Raw genomic sequence first — 27,251 nt, forward strand, 5'->3', positions numbered from 1 at the left:
TCTTTACAAATTTTCTCTGGAAGGATACCCAATAGGAGCAAATTTTGAAGAAGCATAGAAGTCGTCCTTAATATAATTGGTAGTTTGCACTGGGAGTGGATCAAGTTTAAAATATATCCTCAATGGATATATTAAACCAGGGCTGTAAAACTCCTGGCCTGCTGGCTCGATGTGTCACATACTGGCCACGCCCACACCTGGTTTAGCAAAGGGGGAAAAAGTCCTGATACGTCATGTGATGCTACCATGACGACATGAGTTTGACACCCTTGTATTAAGCTATTGGCCTATTTACTTCCTAACTGCTCAGTCTGATGAGACAATCATTTAAAGCTTTGTGTATATTTGTTTAAGGCAGGTGTTCTAAAATGAATACAATCCTCACCCTGGCTGAGGATTTAGTGGCAACATTTCCTACAGAACAGGAAGTCAGCACACAGACAAGACTTTTAAGTCTTATCATCTAAATGATAACATTAATACAGAGAAGATAGAGAAACCAAAGGTCTCTCCTTCACTTGGAGGAAATTGATCAGAAATGAAGTTTAAACAATAGACTCAAAGTCTACAGGTTTTTTCCTCACACTTCCAGCAATGTGCTTTCCTCCCATCCTCGAGATGGTAGAAAAACATGCTGCTTTGAAAATTATGCTCCCGCAATGCTCTTCTTGCTGTGCCTCCAAAACAAGATGAATTAAGTTGCTTCCCTCATAGGAGGGTGAGGACCACTTGGGCTGCCGAAGCTTCTGTGATGGAATCACATAGATCACAAGTGAAGCAAAGAGAGAGGAACAAGGGAGTGAAGTCCTTGCTGGAGAGGAGAAAAATGTAGAGATGAAGACTACCTGGTGAGAGGCAGCTGCAAATTTACTGCTAAGGAAAGCAATCCTTACCGTTGTTATTCCTAACTAAGCATTTAAACAAAAAAAAAAAAAAAAAGGAGGGGAGAAGAAAACTTTGGTGGCCAGGGAGGTTCTGTTCTCTCCAGCAGTTAAAACTGAAATGGTCATAGAAGCACAGATGCCCATGGTGGAAGAAGATTTGGTCCTTTGGTTGGGCCAGTTGCAGACTTGCAGGCTATCAACATCCCTCCTGATCCTCCTTTGCTCAAATCAGAAAGTTTGCACAGGAGGCATATTGTATTTTTTAAATAGAAAATATTATTGTCCTGTCAATCACTCTGATATGATTTCAGCCACCCTTCTGAGCTGCTCCTGAGGTGAAAGATCTGTTATAACATGGATGTCAAACTCAATCGCGTCACTGGCTGTATCATGATGTATCACAACATTTTTTGCCTTTGTGGAGCTAGGATAGGTGTTGCCTGCATGTTGACATATCTGGCCCGCAGGCTGCCAGTTTGACAGGCCTGTGTTATAAGGACATATCCTCAAAAAATGGCTAGCATGTCAAGACAATGCTAAAGCAAGGTAGGGGTCTGGAGGACATATTTCATAAAATCAGAATACGTCAGGCATAGTTTCTAATGAAGATGAGTCTTTGTTAGTGATAATACTAGATATATGGAGATAATTTGCTCATACTCTACAGTCATCATAACTCCAACAAGAAGAGCATGAATAAATTCTCACTAAGCCATTTAGGAAAATTGAGGACTAAGTAAATAAAAGATGGTAGGCACGTGAGCTGTCCCACTTATGCACATACGCATATACTATGGGTCAGTGGTGATATGTAAAATTTGTTATTACCGGTTCTGTTTGTGTGGCTTGGTGGTGGTGGTGGGTAATGTGACTGGATGGGCATGACCAGCTCTTTTTTTTTTTTTACTTTTTAAAAGCATTTTTTTACAACCTATTCGGGCAAATAGGTTGTAAAAAAATGCTTTTAAAAGGTAAAAAAAAAGGCTCTGATGATCACAGCTGTGGCGCGCAATTGTCAGAGCCTTTTTTTTAACCTTTTAAAAGCAGGAAGTAACGACACCAGGCGGGTGGGCGGAGCCTCGTGCCACCATCGCTACCGGTTCTCCAAACCACCTGCCACAATCACTACCAGATCACCTGATCCGGTCCGAACCGGGAGCATTTCACCCCTGCTATGGGTGTAAGCAGTGGTGGGATTCAAGTAATTTACAACTGGTTTTCTGCCCTAGTGATTTCTTCCAACAACCAGTTTGCCAAACAGCTCAGAAAGTTAACAACCGGTTCTCCCGAAGTGGTGCGAACTGGCTGAATCCCACCACTGGGTATAAGAAGTCTTTATTAAGACTCTTTAAGCCTGAATTGGTATTCCCCAGCAATTCCCTGTGCCAGTACCAGCTCAACCCAAATAAGTTCTACAGGCTACTCAAATGAAGTCAACACTAGTCCAGTCCACTAGGCCAAAGCAAGTTTCCAAGACAAAGGCAAGTTCCAAGACAAAGTCAAATCCACTGGCAAAGGTAAAGCAAAGCAAGGCAAAAGCAACAGCTGAAGTTCAAGGCAAGAACACATTGCAAGAAAATGAACACATTTATTCATTCATTCATTCATTCATTCATTCATTCATTCATTCATTTATTGATTCGATTTATATGCCGCCCTTCTCCGGAGACTCAGGGTGGCTTACAATGCATTAAGCAATAGCCTTCATACTTTTGTATATACCTGCTTAGTAGGGCTTTTGCCCCCACCCCCACCCCAAGTGGTGTTCTTTTTTATACAAAGTCAGCTTATTGCCCCCACAATCCGGATCCTCATTTTACCTACCTCGAAAGGATGGAAGGCTGAGTCAACCTTGAGCCTGGTGAGATTTGAACTTGCTGTAATTGCAGGCAGCTGGTGTTACTTAATAGCACTTTAGTCTGTTGCGCCACCAAGGCTCTTTTCCCCAGCATGTAGGGCTTCCTGCCTAGGCAGGGGGTTGGATTAGAAGACCTCCAAGGTCCCTTCCAACTCTGTTATTCTGTATTCTGCATCATCTCCATCTGTCTTCTGTACTAAATAGTCAACTTCTAGTACAGCCCATCACAAGGGACAAGGTAATCCTCACAAGTAATCTGACTAACTTTAGTTGTTCCTGCCTTTTCTCTGGCTTAGATGTTCTTGGCAGTTCTTCTTCCTCATTGCTGACCGGCTGCAGCTGCATGCTTTCCCACCTGAGACCTCAGGGCTGTCCTGCTGCAGCTGTGTTTCAGTCAAATCACTCTCAGATGGCTGCTTGGAACAATTGACCAACTCCCCTCCTGATGTGCCTGGAACTGGTTCATCTTCCTCCCAGCTGATATATGGAAAGGCATTTGGGGAAGCATCTGGAGGAGTCATCACAGCAGGCCAGCTACAAGAAACAAACTGCAGAAACACTGATCTATTCTAATATTGCTAAAACTGCAGAAACACTGATCTATTCTAATATTATAATAACTTGATAAGTATAAAAACTTGATAAGAAAGGGAAAAAACATAACTCTACATTCCATTTATAGGAGATAAACTTTGGAGATAAACACAGGTCTTTCACACATGTTGAAATGCACATTGCATCTGCAAATTGGATAAACCATTTCTACCATAACTTTGTAGATCAGGCAGTGATTGGCCAAAGACAAGAGGAAATGATGTCCAATTAACATGAATGGTCTTCAGTGGCTCCTGAGAAAGTGGAAACAATCATGATCCAATGTTTGCATAGATCAGTGTTTCTCATGATGACTGGAGAATTCTGGGAGGTGAAGTCAATACACCTTAATGTCAATGTTGAAAAACACTGGTATATTTGTGCCTTTATACCAATTAAAATCAATATTTAGATAGGATACAGCACCACCATAAATATTTTTTTTTAGAGTTGTGCACCTTCTGACTAAGAATTGTTTACCTATATCAGTTACATGGGGTGGGACTTTCAAGGATAGTTACTCTAGCCTTTGGTAATGCTTGTATATAAAGAAGAGGACAAAACAAATCCAGCAAATCTAGTCTGGCTAGGTGGTTCAGTGACTAAGACGCTGAGCTTGTCGATCAGAAAGGTCAGCAGTTCAGCAGTTCGAATCCCTAATATAGGTCTCCTGCATGAGCAGGGGGTTGGACTAGATGACCTCCAAGGTCCCTTCCAACTCTGTTACTGTTACTAATTACCAAGCCATCACTTTCATGGATAGCAGTTCAGATTGCATGCAAGTTGTTCTTTGCAAAAACTTCTGGATCAGGAAGAGTTAAATCCAATTTTCCAGCAGTTCAGGCTGGATTTAAGAAAGATTTCAGTACATTCGATCAATTCTTTATTTGATTTGGAAGCTACTTGAAAGGCCACCTAGGGGCCTTTATGCGATATTTGTCATTCTATCCTCAGCTTTTGATTATCTGGGCACAGATAGACTGTGGGGAAAACTGCAAACCTCAGACATGGACAGAAGGTGGATTGCTCTGTTATATACACTTTATAAAGACATATCTATGCTAATATATGCAGATTGAGTTTAACACACACAAAATATAGCAGAACGAGGTAGAGATGTAACTTGGCACCAATTGTTTTGCTTTAATATTCATGATATATGTACGGAGTTTTTATCCCCTCTCCCCCAGTTGTTTCCACTGTCTACAGACAAATGTAAAATCCTTTCTTTACAGATGACATCAACAGATAACATGGCATTCCTCTTAACTATCAAACCTAGATTGACATTATCCATTGTGCAAATTCTGCAATTCAAATCATTTAGAATTAACTACAGGGAATCCTCAACTTACAACAGTTCATTTAGTGACTGTTTGAAGTTACAATCTCACTGAAAAAAATGACTTATTACCATTTTTCCACACTTATGACCATTGCGGCATCTCCATGGTCACATGATCAAAAATTCAGATGCTTGGCAACGGTTCATATTTATGACCATTGCTGTGTCCCAAGGTCATGGGATCACCTTTTGTGACCTTCCGACAAGCAAAGTCAATGGGGAAGCCAGATTCGCTTAACAACCGTGTTACTAATTTAACAACTGCAGTGATTCACTGAACAAGAAAAGCCATAAAATGGGGCAAAACTCACTTAACAAATGTTAGCGACAGAAATGTTGAGCTCATTTGAGGTTGTAAGTTGAGGACTACCTGGAGTCTTTGTTTTTTTTCAAATGACAAAGAATGGTTGAGGATATTGGAGCAGATGAATCCTTTTGTGTCTATTGGTATTTACTTTTCGCACTCACTGTCATGAAGTTTGCACTTGATGAATGCTAAAATGTAGCCCCCTGATCTGCAAAAGCATGGTTCTCCTTTATTATCTTGAAAGGAGGTAGGCTAGTCCCCACCAGCAATTTTGAAGGGAAATTGCCCTCTCCTTTATTGTTATATAGAGCAAAGTATGAGGAACAGACAATACCAGTGGTGGGTGTCCCTGGTTCGGACTGGTTCTATAGAACCAATAGTAAAACAAGAGGGAGGCTCCACCCACCGACCCCGACATCATCAGAATTGCTCACAGCCTGTAGGCGTCAGTTTAGGATAGCCACAATGTTACTTGATTCATGCTAAAGACCAAAACATTGGCAGATACCCAACTGATCAAATAATACTGAAGGAACCATACATAAAAGATAGCTGAACTGACTATATCACCCATTTTTCAAAGGTATTTCATAGCTGTGGAAAATTTGTCTCAGCCAGAGCAAAAGCAATAATGTAGGGTTTGGTTAGCTTCTGCAGACTCTTTATTGAACTGGCCTTCAGTGTAGAGTTTCTATTTGGTTTTATGTGCTAAAATTGTATAATGGCATGTTTCTGCATCTGTATTCTTTGATAAGCTCCTCTCTGGAGTGAGCTTTTACAGAAGAACATTTCCAGACTCTGCCTTCAGCATACAATGAAAGGAAGTAGAGAGGGCACAGTACAGCTCTGCAGCACAGAGCTTATTTATTTGTGGAGAACCTCCAATGGAAAATTTAATTCACTATGTGCTATACTGCTGTCCCTAGAATCAGATTTATCTATTCACTTCTACGGAGACTTACTTGGACTTCACGGAGCAAATTATTTGCTTCCTGCTGGCAGATTTTGGTCCCTTTGACACACACCAAGTTGGGTGATTTGCACTCGCTGCAAAGATGATAAGAAAAAAGAATGTGCAGCTACAGCAGTAAATTATGCAGGATATGAGCATTGTTCATGATGTGCAAATTCTGTGTTAAAGGGTAGCTGATTGTGTAATAGGATGACTATTCTGGTTGGGTGAGCCTTTATAAATAATCATTTTATTATGGAAGTCATTTTATTTTGAAATTGCTAAATCGAAATGTTTCAATAAAGAATAGTAATAAATGCACTCTTGTCTGTCTTGCGGTCTTTATTTGGTTTATACCAGTGGTGGATTGCTCCCGGTTCGCACCGGTTCACAAGAACCGGTAGTAAAAAATTTTAGTAGTTCGGAGAACTGGTAATAAAATTGGCTGGCCAGGCCCCCGAACCGGTCCCCAGCCCGGTTGCCACTCGCTTACCCCGCCTACCTCATCAGAGGCTTTATTTTTTTTTTACTTTTAAAAGCATTTTTTTCTACAACCTCTTTGGCTGAAAAAATGCTTTTAAAAGTTTTTTAAAAAGCCTCTGATGATCACGCGGCTCAGCTGAGATTTCAGAGGATTTTAAAAGCATTTTTTCTACAACCTCTTTGGCTGAAGAGGTTGTACGAAAAAAAAGGCCTTTAAGAGCCTCTGGTGATCCCAGCTGACTTGTCTGATCATCAGAAGCTTCTAAAAGCATTTTTTTCAGCTGAAGAGGTTGTTGGAAAAAAAATCAGGGATGAAATGCTCCCGGTTCGGATCAGATCACCTGATCCGGTAGCGATGGCAGCAGGTGGTTCAGAGAACCAGTAGCAAAAATCCCTGTGCCCCCCCCCCATGCCCAGCTGAGCCACACGATCATCAGAGATTTTTTTTTTTACTTTTAAAAGCATTTTTTCTGCAACCTCTTCCGATGAAAAAATGCTTTTAAAAGTAAAAAAAAATCTCTGATGATCGTGCGGCTCAGCTGGGATTGTCAGAGGCTTTTCAAAGCATTTTTTTCTGCAACCTCTTGGCCGAATGCTTTGAAAAGTCTCTGACGATCCCAACTGAGTTGCCTGATCGGCAGAGAGGCATTTTTTTAAAAAGCCTCTCTGACGATCCCAGCTGAGTTGCCTGATCGGCAGAGAGGTATTTTTTTAAAAGCCTCTCTGACAATCCCAGCAGAGTTGCCTGATCGACAGAGGATTTTCAAAGCATTAGAAAAAATGCTTTGAAAAGTTAAAAAAAAATAGTTGGCCATGCCCACCCAGTCACATTACCCCCCCACCAAGCCACACCCACAGAACCGGTAGTAACAAATTTTACATTTCACCCCTGAAAAAAATGCCTTTAAAAGCCTCTGGCGATCCCAGCTGATTTGCCTGATCGTCAGACGCTTCTAAAAGCATTTTTTTCTGCAACCGCTTCAGCTGAAGAGCTTGTAGGGGAAAAAATGCCTTTAAGAGCCTCTGGCGATCCCAGCTGACTTGCCTGATCATCAGAGGGTTCTAAAAGCATTTTTTTTTCTGCAACCTCTTAAAGTTGTAGAAAAAATGCTTTTAAAAGTTAAAAAAAAAAGTTGACCATGCCCACCCAGTCACATTAACCCCCACAAGCTACGCCCACAAAATAAGCCAGGACACCTTCTCACCCACGGTGTGCCCTGAGAGCGTGAGAACGGCTCTCACTATTCTACCATGCGAGGCGAATATGTACATCAGTTCGATATTCAGACCACGTATTTGCACGCCCAACTAGATAAAGAGCTGTATGTGAGGATTCCTCAGGGAGTAAGCCATCGGGAAGACGATATTTGGTTGTTGAACAAGAACCTATATGGCTTAAAACAATCTGGTAAGTGATGGTATGAGTATATCACTAAAAGCCTGAGAGAGATGGGCTTCTCACCATCGTCGGCTGACGAGTGTGTTTTTGTCAAGGAAGATCAGGGCATTAGGGAAACGGTACTGTTGTACATTGATGACATCTTATATATTTGCAAATCAGAGAACAGGTATAAGAAGTTCTCTGAGGACCTAAGCAAAAGTTTCGCTTTAAAACCATTAGGTCGCATTAACAAATTTCTAGGAGTGTGATTCGTAAAAACCGAGAAGGGGTTTCGGCTCTCTCAGGAAGGTAAGATTCTGGAATTGCTTTAAAAATGTAGCATGGTAGAGGCGAAACCATGTGATACCCCTATGGCAACAGACTTCCTTAAGAATATGTACACTCTGATCAGCTAGCCACACCCACCTAGTCACATGACCTCCAAGCCGCACCGACAAAATAAGCCATGCCCACAGAACTGGTAGTAAAAAATTTAGAACCCACCCCTGGCCCAGCCAGACGCCAGACCTGAATCCAATTGAAAATCTATAGGGTGATCTGAAGAGAGCTGTGCACAGATGCCCTCACAATCTGACAGATTTGGAACGCTTTTGCAAGGTAAAGTGGGCAAAGATGTCAAGGCAAGATGTGCCATGCTGATAGGCTCCTACCTCATAAAATAAAATGCTGTCATAAAATGAAAAGGTGCAACAAAGTATTAGTTTAAACATGTGCGTCTTTATCAGTGGTGGGTTTCAAATTTTTTTACTACCGGTTCTGTGGGTGTGACTTGGTGGGCGTGGCATGACTTGGTGGGCTTGGCTTGGGCAAGGATATTGTAAAATCTCCATTCCCACCCCACTCCAGGGGAAGGATACTGCAAAATCCCCATTCCCTCCCCATGAGCTGGGACTTGGGAGGCAGAGAATAGATGGGGTCGGGGCCAATCAGAATTTTTACTACCGGTTCTTCGAACTACCCAAAATTTCTGCTACCAGTTCTCCAGAACTGGTCAGAACCTGCTGAAACCCACGTCTGGACTTTATGCAGCCACATTATTCTAGGTTTTTTTTTTTTAACTGTTATTTTTCCCCCTAAAAGATGTCAGTTTGTTTTTCAATTGAATTGCATGGCTTATATGTTATACTAGCTGGATGCCCGTGCTCTGCTACGAAACTATGTGATGGGGCTTGATAAATTGACACTTAAAGCTTGAAAATTAATGAGTAGTTTAAAAAGTGACTGTATTATTTCGTTAGAGATGGTAAACTACATTTCTGTTACAGATGAAGACATTATTGTAAGTGGACTTCCGGTTTGCTGCTGGCCGCCGCTAGACGCTCCTTTGGGATCGTCAGCTTCCTTTACCTGTCAGAGCCGCCTTCACAGCGGAATGGCGGCTCGAAAAAACTCCGTTTCCATGAGGAAACGGAGATAGAGCCGGCAGGGGTGGGTAGAACTCTCCGCAGAGCCCCCAAAGTTTTTTTTTACTTTTGGGACGGAGCGGATGAGATGCTCCATATCCCCAGCCGCTGCTCCGGGCTTTGGGAGACCTCTGCCAATGCAGAGCCAGGCGTGAAGAGCAAGCCTGCGAATTTAACAGATTACTAAGAGAAAATGTGAGCTGGACCTGTAATATTGAAACACAAGTATTTTACTTATCTTCTAAAAAATTTATTTAAGAGAAAAGAGGAAAGGAAAGGGGGAGAAAAAAAAGCCTTTTAAAATGGCGTCTGCCGCGGCTGGAGAAGAGGCTGAAAGGGAAAGTCCTTCTGTTTTCTATTAATACAATGTAGCGGAATAAACACCACTGGCTACATTTGTAGACAAAACTTCGCTCCTGTGTCTTTTTCTCTCTTTTTTTTCCCTGGAGACTTGATATTGTTATTGATTGGAAAGAAGTCTTTTTTCTTTTAACTAAGCTTGCCTGGGTGGAAATATGGCACTGAAACTTATAAAGCCAAACAAACAAGTAGTGGGGGGGGGGATTCCCCCACTAATGACTTAAAAGAACAAGTTTTAACTCTTCAATCTCAGAAACCTGATTTTAATATAATAGAATTTCTTTTAGAGGAGATTGTAAGAAGGGATGAGATTGTGAATCAGCATCTTGAAAAATTTAAGCAGGAAATTAAAGAATTGGTGAAATCTAAGTTTGATTTTTTGGAGCAAAAAATTTTAAAAGTGGCTAATGGTTTGTCAGAATTTATGATACAGTTGGCTACAAATACTAATTTACTAGAGTCTAAAATGGAAGAAATTCAAGATAAATTGGACAATAGAACTCAAAAAATTGAAAATGATTTGATAAACACTCAGGATAATAGCTCAGAAGAAAAACCTAAAATGGAGGCTGATCAAAAGTCTGGTAATGTAGAAAATCTGCAACAGAGGATTGAAAGAGAGGTTTTAATGGTACAATATAATTTCACAGAATATGCGATAAGACTGAGAGGTTTGCAGGAAGATAACAGAGATGATTTAAGGAAAATATCTTCTGAATTCCTAGCTGGGATTTTAAAGGTTCAACCCAAGGAAGTGTTTTGTAGGATTGACAGAGTTTACAGAATAAATTCCTGGATTGCCAAGCAAAGGCAATTGCCTAGAGATGTAGTGATTTATTTTACAGACAAGGAAATTAGGAATAATATTGTGCAAAATTCCTTCAATTCTAATCTGCAACTGCATGGAAGAAAGATTTGGATTTACAAAGAACTCCCACCTAAGATATTAATGGAAAGGAAGAAATTTGCTTTTCTGGTGACTGAGTTAAAAAAGAGAAATATCCTATTCAGGTGGGACGCTCCAGTTGGTATCATATTGAGATATCAAGGACAAAGATACCAGTTAAATACTGTTGAAAGAGCGGAAGAATTTTATCAAAACAGATTGAAAATGAACTTAACGTCTTCAGGTATAATACAGGATAAGCAGAAGGAGTTGGAAATAAAGGGAAAATACCGAGCTACAGAGACTGTACCAGATAAACTGCCTTTGGATTTTTCGGATACCCCAGCTGGATTATTTACAAATCGGAGAGAAGTGGCATCTGACTTTAATGTGATGACCTATCAAGTCAAGGACAAGCACGGAAACCAATTAGGGGATATACAAGGGGCAAAAAAGAAAGATGAGACACAAAAACAAAACCAACAAGATCAATCTACAGAGCAGAATCAAAACCGACTAGTTGATACACAATCCGTAGAAAGGAAACCAGGATGGAAATCAAACCTGCAAAAAGAAAAGAAAAAAAGAAATAGTTTGCATAAAAATAGAAATTTCTAAATCAAGCAACAGTGAAGCCAGTGACTTTAAAAATGAATGAGTATATGAAAATATAGAGGAGGCGACGTATTGGTCAATATTATCCTGAGGATGGTGACAGGCCTCTGCATTGCCGTAATTTTGGGATGTGAAAAGAGCCTCAAACTGATGGATTTTAATTATCTACTTTGGAACTCCTTTTTGTGCTGATAACTATATTATAATTATCATGAATTATAAGGCAAAAGAGTCATACTGGGGCATGCAGAAGATCTGGTTGTTACCCACTACGATGATGGGAATTAATAATCCTGATGAAAGCCACAATTATTACTACATGGAATACAAATATAATGTCACTCGGGTGGTTGTTTTTACTTTCATATATATAAGAGGATATTTACTACTGATGGGGGCAGATATGATTGAAGATTTTGAATATACTGTTGCATCAGCAAGCTATGTTACCCTATTATGGATGATGGTTTTAATAATCCAGTGGAAAGACTTTAAAGAAGATATCATATGGATTATAAATTTAAAGTTATTGTCTTTTCTTTTTTACTTAGATATAATGGAATATATATACATGTACTTTTAAGTAGAGTGGGCAATGAATTAAAGACATTAAGAATTGTTGTGTATGATAATTTTGCAGGACAGTGGGTGAATAAGCTAGTTTGCAGACTGATTAGTTTAAGAAAAGGGATTTTTAAGTGATACGTTTAGGGGAGTGGAGGGAATGGATAGAGTGGAATAAATGTTAAATTAGGTTTTACGGGGAGGGCCGCTTTGGAATGTTATAGTAATATATATAGATCAAATGTTAAAGTAGGATTTATTGTATAGTTTTTAAAGTGGAAGGTGGTTTTGAATTGTTGTAATAATATACAGATACAAGCTTGGGAGAGGAGAAAAAGGGTAGATTATTGCCAAATTGGGAGTTATAATACTATTTTGTTAAATTAGAAGTTATTATACAATGTTATAGTATAATGTCTTTTTTTTATTATTCCTTTCTTGAAATGTATTGATAAAGGGGATGTTATAATATTAATAATACTTTTAGTAAGTAAAGGTCAGTATTTAGAGGAGGGGGTAAGTAATCTGTTATGAATTAGGTTTTTTGTTATGAAGAAGTCACAGGGGGGGACGGGTGGGGAGGGGGGGTTAGGGAGGGGGAGGGGGAGGGGGAAAAAAAGGGGGGGGAATTTTGTATTTGAAAACTTTTTCAATAAAAAAAAAAGACATTATTGTAAGTGTAACAACAATAAAATAGATGGGTTTAAACCCTTTAATCCCAGCAGCAACCATGGCTGTTTGGGGTTATTAGATGTACACATTTTTACAGCCTGTCTACTGACTTGGGGATGAGTTTGATGATACTTGTGTGCAGCTTCCCTTACTTGTTTTCCTAATTGCATCTGTCAATCGTTTTCTGCTTTTTTTGCCTCTTTTCCAGGAGTGAAATCTAAAATTTGTTACTACTGGTTCTGTGGGCATGGCTTGGTGAGGGGGGGGGAGTAATGTGACTGGGTGGGCATGGCCAACTTTTTTTTTTTTACTTTTAAAAGCATTTTGTCCACAACTTTAAGAGGTTGAAGAAAAAAATGCTTTTAAAAGCCTCTGAAGATCCCAGATGAGCAGTGTGATCATCAGAGGTTTTTTTATTTTTACTTTTAAAAGCATTTTTTCAGCCGAAGAGGTTGTAGAAAAAATGCTTTTAAAAGTAAAAATAAACAGCCTCTGATTATCGCATGGCTCAGCTGGGCATGGGGGGGGGCAGGGATTTTTGCTACTGGTTCTCTGAACCACCCACTGCTATTGCTACTGGATCGGGCGATCTGGTCCGAACCAGGAGCATTTCACCCCTGCTCTTTTCCCTTTAACTGGTGTTACAGTAGAAGGAACAGATTCATCTGAACTGAGGAGGAAAATAAGGGGAAAAAATTCTGCCTCTGCCTACCAGCATCCATTGGTATTCATCTGGCTAGGGTCCTGTCAGAGAGTTGAGGGGTGTTTGGAAAGTGAAACAGTATTTGTTGTGTGAGCAAGAAGGAGACAGGAAGGAGCCTGGCCATGGCTTAGCTCAAGTGTTCTGTATTAAAGCTGCTTCCTGCTGTGAAAGTAAAACTGAAAATGAAACTCCTCTCCTCTGCTTGTGTTTTGCATTTGGAACAGATTTCTTTTCAGGTGGGGAAGGGGAGTAGAACTCCTTAATATCAGAGTGTGTTAATAATAATATAGGAAATACTAATGCTCTGATGGTCATTTCGAAAAATCCTTTCTTAGTGAGCATCTAGAAGCCAAGACAAATATATGTGGCAAATTTCAAGTTTGTAGGCTTTACAGTTCTGGAGATTTCATGATTAATGTGTGATTGGTTTTCACTTTTATATATATAAAGATGGAAAAAATTCTGTGGTGATTTATCTTGGTCTGATTTTTTTATATATATCTCAAAAACCTGGCATTTTAACAGGGTGTGTAAACTTTTTGTATCCACCGTACTTTCCACTTCTTCAGCCCAAGCTATGTTGCCGAACTCAATTTCTATCTTAAAATATTCAGCACTGTTCATTCAGCTGGTCTTCCTGGAAAAACCTCCCTCTCCCAGCTGGTGAAGGAGGTAGTAGTAATTATGGAAGGATGATAGGAAATAATTAATGTTAGAATCCTGAGTTGTTGATTGGCCATATTGCAGTGCCCCTGTCTGATCAGAGTCACACTGATTGTACAGTGATATTGTGCTCCAGAATGGATGTATAATATATAAATCTGGCTGATAGACAGAAATGGAAAGCATGTGTACATTTAGAAGGTTGGCTGTAACTAAAATACGAACAGATTGCTTTGGCTGATACTCTACATATATACACATCGAAAGTCAAACACAATTTTTATTAGCACAGTGTGCTTATTTCGTAATTTAAATCTGAGCACATCCAGCCTTGCTATGTATTTGGCTTCCTCACAAATAAAACCTGAAAAGATTTCCTGGGGAAAAAGAAACCTTGAAAGGACTAAAAAGATCAAACCACATTTATTTATATTGTCAAACCTTTTCATGCCCCTAATTTATTAATCTAAAGCTATTATAAAATGTCATTTAAATTAAAAAGACAATTAAAAAGACAAACTATAATGGGTAGGAAAGACCAACATAAATTCATTTGGTTTTAGGACTAACACATGCCAACAACAGAGCCTTAGGTGAAGACAGTCAATACAGATAGTCCTCGACTTATGACCACAATTGAGCTCAAAATTTCAGTTGCTAAATGAGATATTTGTTAAGTGAATTTTGCCACATTTTACGACCTTTATTGCCACTTGTTGTTAAGTGAATCACTGCAGTTAGTAACCTGGTTGTTAAGTGAATTTGTCTTCTCTGTTGACTTTGCTTGCCAGAAGGGGATCACATGACCTTGGGACACCGCAATGGTCATAAATATGAAGCCGTTGCTAAGCATCTGTATTGTGATCACGGGGATGTTTCAAAGTTCATAATTGTGAAAAATGGTCATAAGTCACATTTCTTGGCGCCGTTGTAACTTTGAACAGTCACTAAATGAACTGTTGTAAGGCAAAAACTACCTGTACAGATAAAATCAAATGCAATGTTCTCATTGGGTTTCCCTTTTTAATAATTAATTATTAATAATAATAATAAAGGCCAACCTCAGTGCAAAATCATTACATTATGGTGTGATATTGCCTGTATATTGTATACAGTTGGATACTAACAAACCTACTAGTTCGGCTGGGGAAAAGGGAAAGTGTGATAATGCAGGACTTCCTCATCTATAAATTATTAGAACCAGTTTGAGACAACTTCAAAGAGCCATTAGGTATTAGATATTAACAATATCTTATAATCTGTGCCAACACTTCTAATGGCTGAGTTTGTGTAAATTCCTTCTTTAAAGGAATCTCCCGTATCTCAAAGGCTCCCTAAGCCAAGCTTAGCACAACCTTCTTAGGCCATTCACATCATCTATATTTCCGATTTGTAAATGTCCTAATTAGAATATATTTACCAAGTGTGCAGTAACTAAGGTGTGCTTAATGGGGCTTTGCAGAGTTTAAAGGGCTGTTTCAATTTCACAACGCTTTAGTCAATCACCCCAAAAAGGTAGATTCATGGATAGCAAGGGAAATGTGCATGAAAGCTGCAGATCAGAGCAGATGGCTTTGAACCTTTTTGAAGCCTTTCAATACTTTACACAGTGGAAGAGAATGGCTCTCTAGCACTGACATGAGTAGCTAGCCAAGGAATTTTATCATCTCATAAATTCTTTGTTCTTTAGTGGTGGCCAGGATAAAAGAGCTTTGCATTTCATTCACTTTATCAGCTCTCAATTTCTTTAATATGGCTTGCCATAAACCTTGATTTTGCTTTCTCATTTGCTGATGAAATATTACACTTATGCAATGATCTTGCCCAGCAGAACTCAGAGTTCAGCACTGCTCTGAACTTGGCCTCAGGACTGATTAATCCAGTCAATATTCTAAGGCCAAAACAGTATGCAGTTTTTTATAGACTGCATGATTGTGGCAGATTCTCAAAATGGCTACAAATGCCTGCTTAAATTTGTAGTATCGTTATCTCCCAAGGCTAGCCTTCTTCAGCTGCTCTACTAATTGTTTCCAAGAAACCTCAGTCTGAAAGAATTAAGTCTTGCCAATGATATAGGAATGTTTTTTTTAGAAGAGACCAATCTTGCCAGCCATCTCTGCCAATCCTCAGAGAACCATATGGCAACACAGCAAAACCATGCCCCCCCCTGAAGCAAAGCACTAGGTAAAAATCAGTGTCATGTCAAGCTTGGCATCCAGAATAGGCAGTGAAAAAATCAGATTTTTGGGGGTACTTTCTGCATTGAATCATCTGCCTAAATTAGATTTGTTTCCTGGTTAATTGGGATGCTACCATGCTGTTATTTTGACATTTGTTCCTGTTTTAAAAGTGGTATGGGAAAATAGTTTTGAAAAAGAGTAATGAAATAGTTGAAGATATCTGTATGAAACCTGGCAGATTAATGTCTACTAAATGATATTATATCCACTAATATTATTGGTATTTCCATCTCATTTTGTCAAATTATTATTATTATTATTATTATTATTATTATTATTATTATTATTATTATTATTATTAGTTTGGTAAAACAAAAGCTGAACTGAATTTATTAATTGAAAACACAAAAGAATTCAGCCAAGACATTGGTATGCAGTTTGGAATTGACAAATGTGCAACAATAGCAACCAAAGCAGGCAAGATCATAGAAGAGGATGGAATAGAACTAGAGAATGAAGAAATGATAAAGGCAGTAAAATCAGAAGAAGGCCACAAGTACTTGGGGATTTTAGAAGCCTCTGACTTAATGCATAATAAAGTCAAGGAATTAACTTCAGCCAAGTACATTCGGTGAATTCGTAAGATATTAATGTCCAAATTGAGTGGAGGAAACATCATAAAAGCCATAAATACCTGGGCTATACCTGTGATTAGATACTCTGCAGGAATAATTGACTGGACCCAGATGGAGTTAGACAATTTGGACAGAAAAACAAGGAAGCTTATGACAATGAAACATGCCTTGCACCCTAAAAGTGATGTTGACCGATTATATTTACCAAGAGCAGAGGGTGGTCGAGGACTCTTACAAGTAAAGCAGACTGTGGAAGAAGAAAAACGCAGCTTGAATGATTACATCCAGAAAAGTGAAGAACTAATGATTAAGGAAGTAAATAAAGGAGGCCTTTTAAAGACAACTAAAACAAAAGCAGAATATAAGAAAGAAGTAATTGAGCAGCGAGCTGAAAATTGGAAACACAAAGCTCTGCATGGCCAATACTTGAAAAGTATTGAAAGCAAAGCTGACCAGATACTAACTTGGAACTGGTTAAGATCAGGAGTACTGAAAAAAGAAACAGAAAGCTTTATTTTGGCAGCTCAAGAACAAGCCCTAGCCACAAACTGCATGAAGGCAAAAATTCAACATGTTACCACCAACAGCAAATGCCGCCTCTGCAATGAGAAAGATGAGACAGTCGACCACCTGATCAGTGGATGCAGCAAAATTTCACAAACTGACTACCTACAACGCCATGACCGTGTTGCTAAGATCATTCACTGGAAATTGTGCCAGAAGTTTGGATTTGAGTACAGCAAAAACCACTGGGAACATCAGGTTGAGAAAGTTTTAGAGAATGAGAAACTCAAGATCTTATGGGACTTTAGGATTCAGACTGACAGGCACTTGGTCCACAACACACCTGACATAACAATAGTTGAAAAGAAAAAGGTATGATTCATTGACATTGCAATACCTGGTGATGCACGGATTGAAGATAAGCAGCAAGAAAAAATCACAAAGTAGCAGGACTTACAAATTGAAGTTGAGCGACTGTGGAAAAAGAAATCGTGTGTTGTCCCAATTGTAATTGGAGCCCTTGGAGCAATACCCAAAGGGCTACCCCGCTATTTAGAAATTCTAAATTTGCCGGACTTGAACATTTTGACTCTACAAAAAACCACCTTACTTGGAACAGCTTACATCCTCCGACGATACCTTAACAGTTCCTAGGTCCTTGGTTAGGACTCGAGCTGCTGAGCTATTAACCAGCCTCAAAGGCTGTGAATCTCACTAAAGATTAACCAATAATAATAAGCAGTAGCTACTGCAGCTATTTTGATGCTTCCTCGTGATACCCTTTGGATGAATTATTTTGCAAAACCAATTTCAAGACTCAAAGTGGCTCAGCTTGAACTTATTTGCCTTAGATTTTGAATTGCAAATCCAAACTAACCCTTTCTTCATTGCTCTAATTGTATATTTCACAATTAAAATTCCTATGTATTAGAGACTCGGGTAAAATAACAACCTAAATAGTGTAAGTTCTTTTGCAATAGACTGCCATGCCAGCAGATACTGGCTAAGTATGCATCATAGCTCATTTATTTTCCTACTAACTTCTCAGTATCTGACAATAGAGCTAATTTGGTGCAAAAAGTGATAAATGACTCATCTCCTTTATCATATATCACTGATTCTCCAGAATGTTCTGGGTAATGAGTAGAGCATGACAATTCTTTCTTTTCCCTTTAAGATCACTCTTTGTAGAGGCATAAAACACTTTCATTGCTATAAAAAGTATCAGATGGTTGCAGAATGTCACTGTAAGTTATTTCAAAAGAGGAGGAAAAAAGCATACATTTGGAATAAGAAATAATTCACATTGTCAAGTGGTATTCAATTTGCCTTTTTTTCTCACGGAAGTCAACACTTCTTTAGCAATCTTTTTAGACCAATGTGAAGAGAGTAACAAGCTTTTGTTTAACAATGAAGTAAGAATCATTGGCCAATGAGCAGGACTACTGAACCCATATGGCTACCTTTATTTGCTAAATTTGGGACAAACTATCAGACCATGAGGTAAAAAGTACACTGTGTTCAAAATAACTAAGCAAACATTATTGGAGATCAACCATCAGCTTATTTTTCATTGGTTTTTGTTCATTGTTCATTGTTCATCTTATCCATTTACCTTTCCTCGTTATAACTGGTACAATTTTACCATAAATGCCTGTTCAGGTTTTAAAGGTAATAGCAAGCCTATCCACTTCCTACTTGTCATGGCACAAAACATCTGTACTTATTACTCAATTTTGAGGGACATGTCCTCATGACATTAGCACCATGTCACCCATCAGTATTCAGTATGAAATCAGAGCAACAGACTGATCTCCTTTTCCTCTGCTGTACTGATCATCTGTAAACCATAGATCACACAGTAACTGGACCAATACACATCAGCCATTTTTAGATTTTGATTATTAAATTTAGTTGCTGCCCATCTTGCGGTTTGTGGAAACTCTGAGCAATTACCAGTAATAGAAGTGCAAATTAATCAGCAAAATATACTTAGATTTTGTATTTGCTTAGATACAATCCTTAACAATCCATAGGAGTTATTTTAAAACCTGATAGCTTTTATGTTGGCTTCAAAATTCCAAGAGTTTCAATGAGTTTCTCTATCTAACTCAATAACTTATTCATTTACTCTAAAAATGTGTCTGTCTCATTTAGTCATAATGGTGTATTCAGACACCCAGATGGATTAATGCCTGAAATCCTTTATATCTCCAATCTGCTGCTGGAACAACCTTAGAGGCATATGTGATTGTTCCAGTTTAGAGCATGTATTTTCTTCTTCTCCTGCTATACATCTGAAATGGACATTCTAAGGAAAAGGTGTCAAACTCGTGGCCCAAGGGCCAGATGTGTCACGTGCTGCCCCCACCCCCATATGGTTTTGCGAAGGGGAAAAAAGTCCCAATACATCACATGATGCCACCATGACAATGCGAGTTTGACACCCCTGTTCTAAGGCATCCTGGAATCCTGGGTTCTATCTAACAAAATGAAATTTAATGTATATAGAAGTAAGGTTCTACACATAGGCAAGAAAAAAACCACTGTGCTGATACTGAGTAGGTCAAACTTGGCTCAGTGTCAGTAACTGTGATAAGGATCTTGGAGTCTAAGTGGACAACCACTTAAATAAGAGCCATGGTGGCGCAGTGGTTAGAATACAGTACTGCAGGCTACTTCTGTTGACTGCTGGCTGCCTGCAATTTCACAATTCAAATCTCACCAAGCTCAAGATTCACTCAGCCTTCCATCCTTCCCAAAATGAAGACCCAGATTTTATGGAGCAATATGCTGACTCTAAACTACTTAAAGAGGACTGTAAAGTACTGTGAAGTGGTATGTAAGTCTAAAGGCTATTGCTAAATATGAGCCAGCAGTGTGCAGCAACAGCTGAAAATAAAGCAATGCAAAGCTAGGTTGAATTAATAGAGGGAATAGCATCAAGATCATGTGAAGTGTTAGTACCACTTTACAAAGCCTTAGTATGGCCACACTTGGAATACTGCATCCAGTTTTGGTCACCACAATATAAAGAAGATATTTAGACTCTGGAACGAGTATGGAAAAGAACAACAAAGATGAGTAGGGGGCTAGAGGCTCAAACATATGAAGAACATATGCAGGAATTGGGTATGTCTAGTCTAGTGAAAAGAAGGTCTAGGAGAGATATGATAGCAGTATTCTAGGCTTTCACAAAGAGGAGGGGACTATTTTCCAAAGCACCAGCAGGTAAGACAAAAACCAATGGATTGAAACTAGTCAAGGAGACAAGCATCCTAAAATTAAGGAGAAATTTCTTAACAGTGAGATCAATCAACCAGTGGAATGGTTTGCCTTCGGAAGTTGTGTGTGGCCCATCACTCCACGATTTCAAGAAAAGATTGGACAGCCATTTGTCTGAAATAATATAGACTCTTCTGCTCAAGTAGGGAGTTGGATGGCCTATAAGGTCCCTTCCAACTCTGTTATTTTATGTTCCTTCCTAGTGGTCAGAGATAGCAATCTACTTAGCTGCAATTGATTCAAAGTGTTCATTGAGATAAACCCCCTCATTATCTGGTTATTGGATGCACTATTTTCAAGAACATTTCGGTTTTCGGTTCCAGAGACTCAGATACCCCAACGGTTTCTCTTTTAACTGGATTATCAAACTCCCAAGACATTAATATATTTGTCAGCTGAAAATAATGCTATTTTGGTTTGCATATGTGTGTGTGTGTGTGTGTGTGTGTGTGTGTGTGTGTGTGTGTGTGTGAGTGAAAAAGTATGCTGGAAAAATTCTAAAATAGGGAAAGCGCAATGACCCACATAAAAATAAATGTTGAATGTGGGGTGTCAGAGAGAAAAGACTCTTTGCGAGACAAAAAGATTTGTAGTGGATTTTGACTTTAAGAGTGAAAAAATAAATAAATCTAGAGCCACAGTAATACTTTGAAGGTCTCTGGTTTGGTACAAAACAGAGGTTTCTCTGCTTTGTATTTCGAATCTGTTCTTCTGATCAGTCAGGGAGACTTTGAAGGGGAAGAGAAGTTGACATAAATATCCTGATCTTTTATTTCTCTCCTCAGGAGATAAATGGCCTTATGAAACTATAGCATATCTTTCATCTAGAGGTCATTCAGATTACACCAGATAAAAATCAAATTTAAATTGGCTGTTATTTTTTTATAATTGACCCTGGGAGAATAGGGAAAGAACGGCAAGGAATTCCCTCACTTAAATTACCCTGAATTAAGTTATGTGTGGGCATCAACACTGCTTGGCCTGATTGCTAGAACACTGTAAGAGCAGATTGTGATACACTCGTCTCAGGTGCAAAATCGAATTTGGTGTGATGGCTGCTGTTTTCATGGTTTGTTCCATTTGTTGTTAAAGATAATGGTTCTTTAAAGGCCTTGTGAAGGGAATGGGGATGTTAAGTGTGAGAAAAGCAAGAATGCATACATATAACTGTTTAATTTTGCGAGATATTGTCCTACCTAGAATTAATAATAATATGCCATTCAGACAACTGCTCTGGAAAGGAGAAAGACAGGTAAATGCTGACACTGGAAACAAAGAGATGAAAGGGTGATATCTGGACTTTTATCTTTGTCAAGAAAAAAACTGGTTTATCATAGGCAAGCAGGGAAAAGGCAAGCTATACAAGTGCCTGAAAATAAGATTTACTCCATTTAAACACAGTGATTTATTATTCTTTTTATATAGGTGGTTCTAGCCCCATTGAGCTTCCCTCTTCTGCTTCAAGCTAATTATAAGCTTTTCACATTAGAAGAAGCATTGTACGTTTTTAATGTACCAGTTTCCCTTTGTTCTATCCACATCAGAGAACACGGCATAATTTGGATAAATATGATGATCAGCAACTATTCCTGATAATTTTGTGGTGGAACCCTTTATCTATAAAAAGTAAATCATTCCTTTAGCTTATTTTTTTCCCACCAGGTATTGTGATAATGATGTTTTAATACCCTATAGAACAATACAAGTATGCTAATTGCAAAAAAAATATATGCAATTTTAACTCTGTTTATGTATGACCTTAATTAAGCATATTCTGATGATCTTCTAGGATCTCAAGGAACTGTAGTATAGAAAACATTTTGTATTCTTAATTTTTATCATCAGAAGATTTTGAAATAAGTCAGACAGAAATATCCTTAAATCTATTACTAAGGGATTATATCATGCATATACTATGATATCAATGTACCTACCAGTGGTGGGATTCAAATTTTTTTACTACTGGTTCTGTAGGTGTGGCTTGGTGGGCATAGGAGGGTAAGAATACTATAAAATCTCCATTCCCTCCCCACTCCAGGGGAAGATTACTGCCAAATCTCCATTTTCTCCCAATCAGCTGGGGCTCTGGAGGCAGAGAATAGATGGGGGAGGGGCCCGTCAGAGGTGGTATTTACCGGTTCTCCAAACTACTCAAAATTTCTGCTACCGATTCTCCAGAACTGGTCAGAACCTGCTAAATACCATCTCTGGTACCTACCTACCATACCAAGGTCTGTATCCTTCATCCAGTTTTAATTAAAAATTACATTGTTCTCCAACAACTATTCAAATATGTCAGAATCAAAATGGTGGTCATCAGGTAATTTCCCATACCACTAGACACTTGTATGTAGTAAATACAATTATCCAAGGCACAAATTACAGGTCATGACTCTAATTGAAATAGGCATTCTGTGATAAATTTCACGATACTTCCAAAGAAGATTAAGAAGTAATTTAAGTTCTAGCAGAGTTTGAAATTTAGACCAAAATATTTCCTGATCAACACCTTGGACTTCTAAACTGGAACAGCCTATAATACTGTAGTGGTAAACTACTTAGAAACAAATAATAAACCAACTTAGAAGCTGAAAGAAATGAAGGGAATGGTTCAGCAGTTGTAAAATTAAACCCTTGTGCCAAATCACTCTATAAAACATGTGATTTTATAAGATCAGACAGCAAAAGTAATAGCAACAATGCTCTAAATAACTTTTGTTATTTAGTTATTTAGTATTTTGTTATTTGTATGAATTGCCCACAAAATTCTACAACAAATTCACATAATGTTTCCAGAGTCTATTGTTTATTGGTATTGTTGCAAAATATAAACTGTTTCAAGTAAAGCTGCCTTTTGCAATTGACTGATGAGGATTTTGTCAATGCCAATGTTGTTCAAGTGGTGCTCCAGACATTTTGGTTTTGCACCCAATAAACCTATTTCTATTGGTATGACCTTTGCTTCCTTTTGCCATAGCCATTCTACTTCTGTTTGCAGGAATTTGCATTTTATTATTTATAATTCTTTCTCTTCTACTTGCAATCCCCAAGTTTTGCAATCCCCAAGCACTATTCAGAGTTTTTTGTTTTTCTTATTGACAATTGTTAGGTCTGGGGTTTGGGAAGTGCTTCTTTGTTTGAATTCTAAAGTCCCAAAGTATTTTAGATTCTTCATTTGCTATCACTTTTTCTAATGTGTGGTCCCACCAGTTCTTCTTTGCAGGCAAATGGAATTTCTTGCCGCTATTCCAATGCATTGTTTTTGCTACTTTGCCATGCTTTTGTTTGTAGCCAATCTGTGTAATATTCTTGCAGCAGCTATAAAGGCGGTCCACTATTTTTTTCAGGCTCTGAAAAACTTGTCCATTCTGGCTTTGTATGCATTTGTTCTTAAGGTTTGATCTTGTGCAGAGTTTCTTTTCAATTTTCTTGCTCTTAGCCATTGCCGGGTCCGTGCTGTTATCTGATTTGCCTGATAGCTTGTGTGTGTAACTTGTAGTGATCATGGTCATCCAGAATATTGTTATTTCCAAAGGGAATCTTGATTCTTTCACTTTTCACCACTTTGCCCAGTTGATGTGAGGGTGCCTGTCTAGGTAGCTCAGTGGCTAAGATGCTGAGCTTGTCAATCAGAAAGGTCGGCAGTTCAGTGGTTCGAATCCCTAGTCTAGGTCTCCTGTGTGAGCAGGGGGTTGGACTAGATGACCTCCAAGGTCCCTTCCAACTCTGTTACTGTTATTATTGTCTAGTTCAAACTCCATTGCAATGTCTTAGTTGTACATACAGACAGTATGGAGAAGTGATTCTATTTCAGGTGATGTTTTTCCATACAGCTTCTGATCATCCATGTATAGGAACTGAGATAGCCTAACAAGATGTTGTTAATGTTTGATAGCCATGGCCTGACTTGTTCAGCATTGTTGGAAACAGTCCAGTAATATACAGTAGTGGGGATAGTGAGTCTCTTTGAAAGATTCCTCTTTTAGTAGTAAGCTCTTTCAGTCAATCACCATTGATCAACACTGGGCCTTCTGTTGTCCCATTGAACTTTGCACAAAGCTTCTAATGTTTCCACTGACTCCTATATTTCTAGATACTTGATTATCCAGGGAGTCAAATTCTATTTACTCCAAGCTACATTCATGTTGGTCTTCCTTCTCTTTTAGTTTTCCAAAATCATCTTGTCAATTAGGAACTGATCTTTTGTTTCTCTGCTGTTTGGGCAGTTTCCTTTCTGCTCAGGTGGAAAGAGCTTATTCTCAACTAGATGCTGTTGGACCGCAACAGCTATCACACTAGTGAGCAATTTGAGAGTTGTTGGTAAGCAAGCAATTGACTTTACTTTGTGCCTTCAACTCAGTGCTGGCAACTGCCAGGACAAGCCTTGAGGTTTTCTTGGCAAGATTTCAGAAGTGATTTGCCAATAAATACGGCCTGCCAGACTCATTGAGAATTGTGTAGGATATAAATTTAATAAATTGTGATTATATTAATATAGTGTAATTGTTAAAATTTAACTACTTATAAGCATAGAATTTGTAGGCTGTTTTTGAGATGATATTATTTTAGCAGGGGAATACATTAGCTAAACCTAATGTAGTAAATTGAGTAAATTGAGAGTTACTATGCAGGAGAAAATTGGGGAATTTATTTAATTAGCTTATTTATTGCTGAAAGTAGTCTATGTTTCCGAGTTTGTATCACCTTGAGTAAAGGATAAAAAAGTATGGCTACAACAAAGATGGGACTTAATCAATCAGTCAATATTATAAGTAGATGAGAAATCAATTCCTATGTTCCTTGTATTAACTTTCCTTCCCCGTTATTGCAAACTCCTAACTGCATGCTGCGAGACCTAATTTTACCAGTTGTTACAGCACTAGCTATTCCATTAACAAAAATCAGCAAAAAGTGCCATTTTAGCACTAATAAAGATACATTTAAAAAAAATGTTTTATAAAATGGTTTCTGCTGTATGGATTATAATGCATACATACTGACTACAGCAATTTCACTTTTCTAGTGTGTTAAAATTCTAGCTTTTAAAAGAGACTGAAGAATGCTTTGCCTCTGAAGCTGATACTGTATTTCTTAAACTTCTATACTTTCTGCCTTCCGAGAAAAATGGACAGAACCAGAGTAAAATACAGGATGATAATTGCCATTTGATGAAGTCATATGGAAACTCCAATGTTAACTGTCTTGTGTGAAAGCAATGTGGCAGAATACAAGTGGGGGTTACCAGAGTTTTCTCGGAAAACTCTTTAGTTCTACCAATATGCTCTGTTTATCACAGTAAAGAATAAAATTAATTCATAATTAGCTTTTCCACTTCTATTTGTATTAACTTGTCATAATATGTTTCTCTTGCTAAGTCGAGCTGACATTATCATTTGCTTTGGTTTCATCTGAAATATGTGGAATTACAAAATGGTATACAGAATAATCACATTTATTTATTTGCCAGATTTAAATGTTATTTTTTCACTAGAGTTTACATGGGAATCGCCTCCATTTTTGTCCCTGCAATCCCAATCGTATAAGGTTGGCTAGGCTGAGAGAAAGTGATTAGCTCAGTTAACATTATGGACAAAGACAGAAAAATTATCATAAATAATTTTTAGAAAAGCTAATGCTCATCTAGAATCCTCAGATTGAAACTGAATAAAATTGTGGAGTAGCTCAAATCCAGTAATTTGAGTTTACACGTCTGACATATTCTACTTGTAATTACAGAGTGCAGCCACAGAAACCTGGTTTAGAATATATTGTAAGTTTTAATTAAGACTTGAGTCATGCATAGGTAGACTCTCACATGAACCATCTTTTCTTCCATTGCATCTATAGCATGAAATTGAAGAATTTAAAGGCAGATTTAGCAGATTTAAAAGTAATAAACAATGTTTCAGTTTAGAATTTTTCTAATTTCTACTGTCACATATGGACATCATGTTGGAGACTTAGGCATGAATCCATCTATAAAGAGTAGCACTAGCACTAGCACTTAGACTTATATACCACTTCATAGTGCTTTACAGCCCTCTCTAAGTGGTTTACAGAGTCAGCATATTGCCCCCAACAATCTGGGTCCTCGTTATACCAACCTTGGAAGGATGGAAGGCTGAGTCAACCTTGAGCCTGGTGAGATTTGATCTGTCAAACTGCTGGCAGCCAGTGATCAGCAGAAGTAGTCTGTAGTACTGTACTCTAACCACTGCACCACCGCAGCTCTTAGATACAAATATAAATTTATCTCAAGAGGAAAATCTACCTGTTCCTCTGATTTGGAACATTATATGCAATAGCTTATAAACAACATGCAGTTTTGAGAGAAATATAGCAAATAGTACAAAACAAATAATTATGAAAGGGCAGATCTGTACCTAAAGGAAAGATAAGATACAATGCATTATACAGTTTCCCATAATGCTGGTAGACAGATAGATTTAAAGAAGAAGCCAAGTATGGCCATTGGATTTATATCCCACCTATATTTTGTACAACTCAAGCCCTCTTTTCCATACATTAACAACGCAAGAGTTAGAATGGGCTGAGAGAGAATGACTGGCTCAAAGTCATGCAGCTAATTTTCATGCTTAAGTGGGGAATGTGGGGGGTGGGGGTGGGACTAGAATTCACAGTCTCATGGCTTCCAGTCCAGGATCTTAGTCACTTCATCAATGCCATGTGCTAAATAAATAAGTCACTACATCAAGAGCTATGGCGGTGCAGTGATTAGAATGCAATACTGCAGGCTAATTCTGCTGACTGCCAACGGTCAGCAGTTTGGCAGTTCGAGTCTCACCAATTCAAGGTTGATTCAACCTTCCATCCTTCCGAGGCCAGTAAAATGAGGACCCAGATTGTTTAGGGCAATATGCTGACTCTGTAAACCACTTAGAGAGGGCGGTAAAACACTATGTAGCTGTATATAAATCTAAATGCTATTGCTATCA

Source organism: Pantherophis guttatus, chromosome 1, assembly GCF_059756535.1.
Source record: "Pantherophis guttatus breed Tessera chromosome 1, ASM5975653v1, whole genome shotgun sequence".
Lineage (NCBI taxonomy): Eukaryota > Metazoa > Chordata > Lepidosauria > Squamata > Colubridae > Pantherophis > Pantherophis guttatus.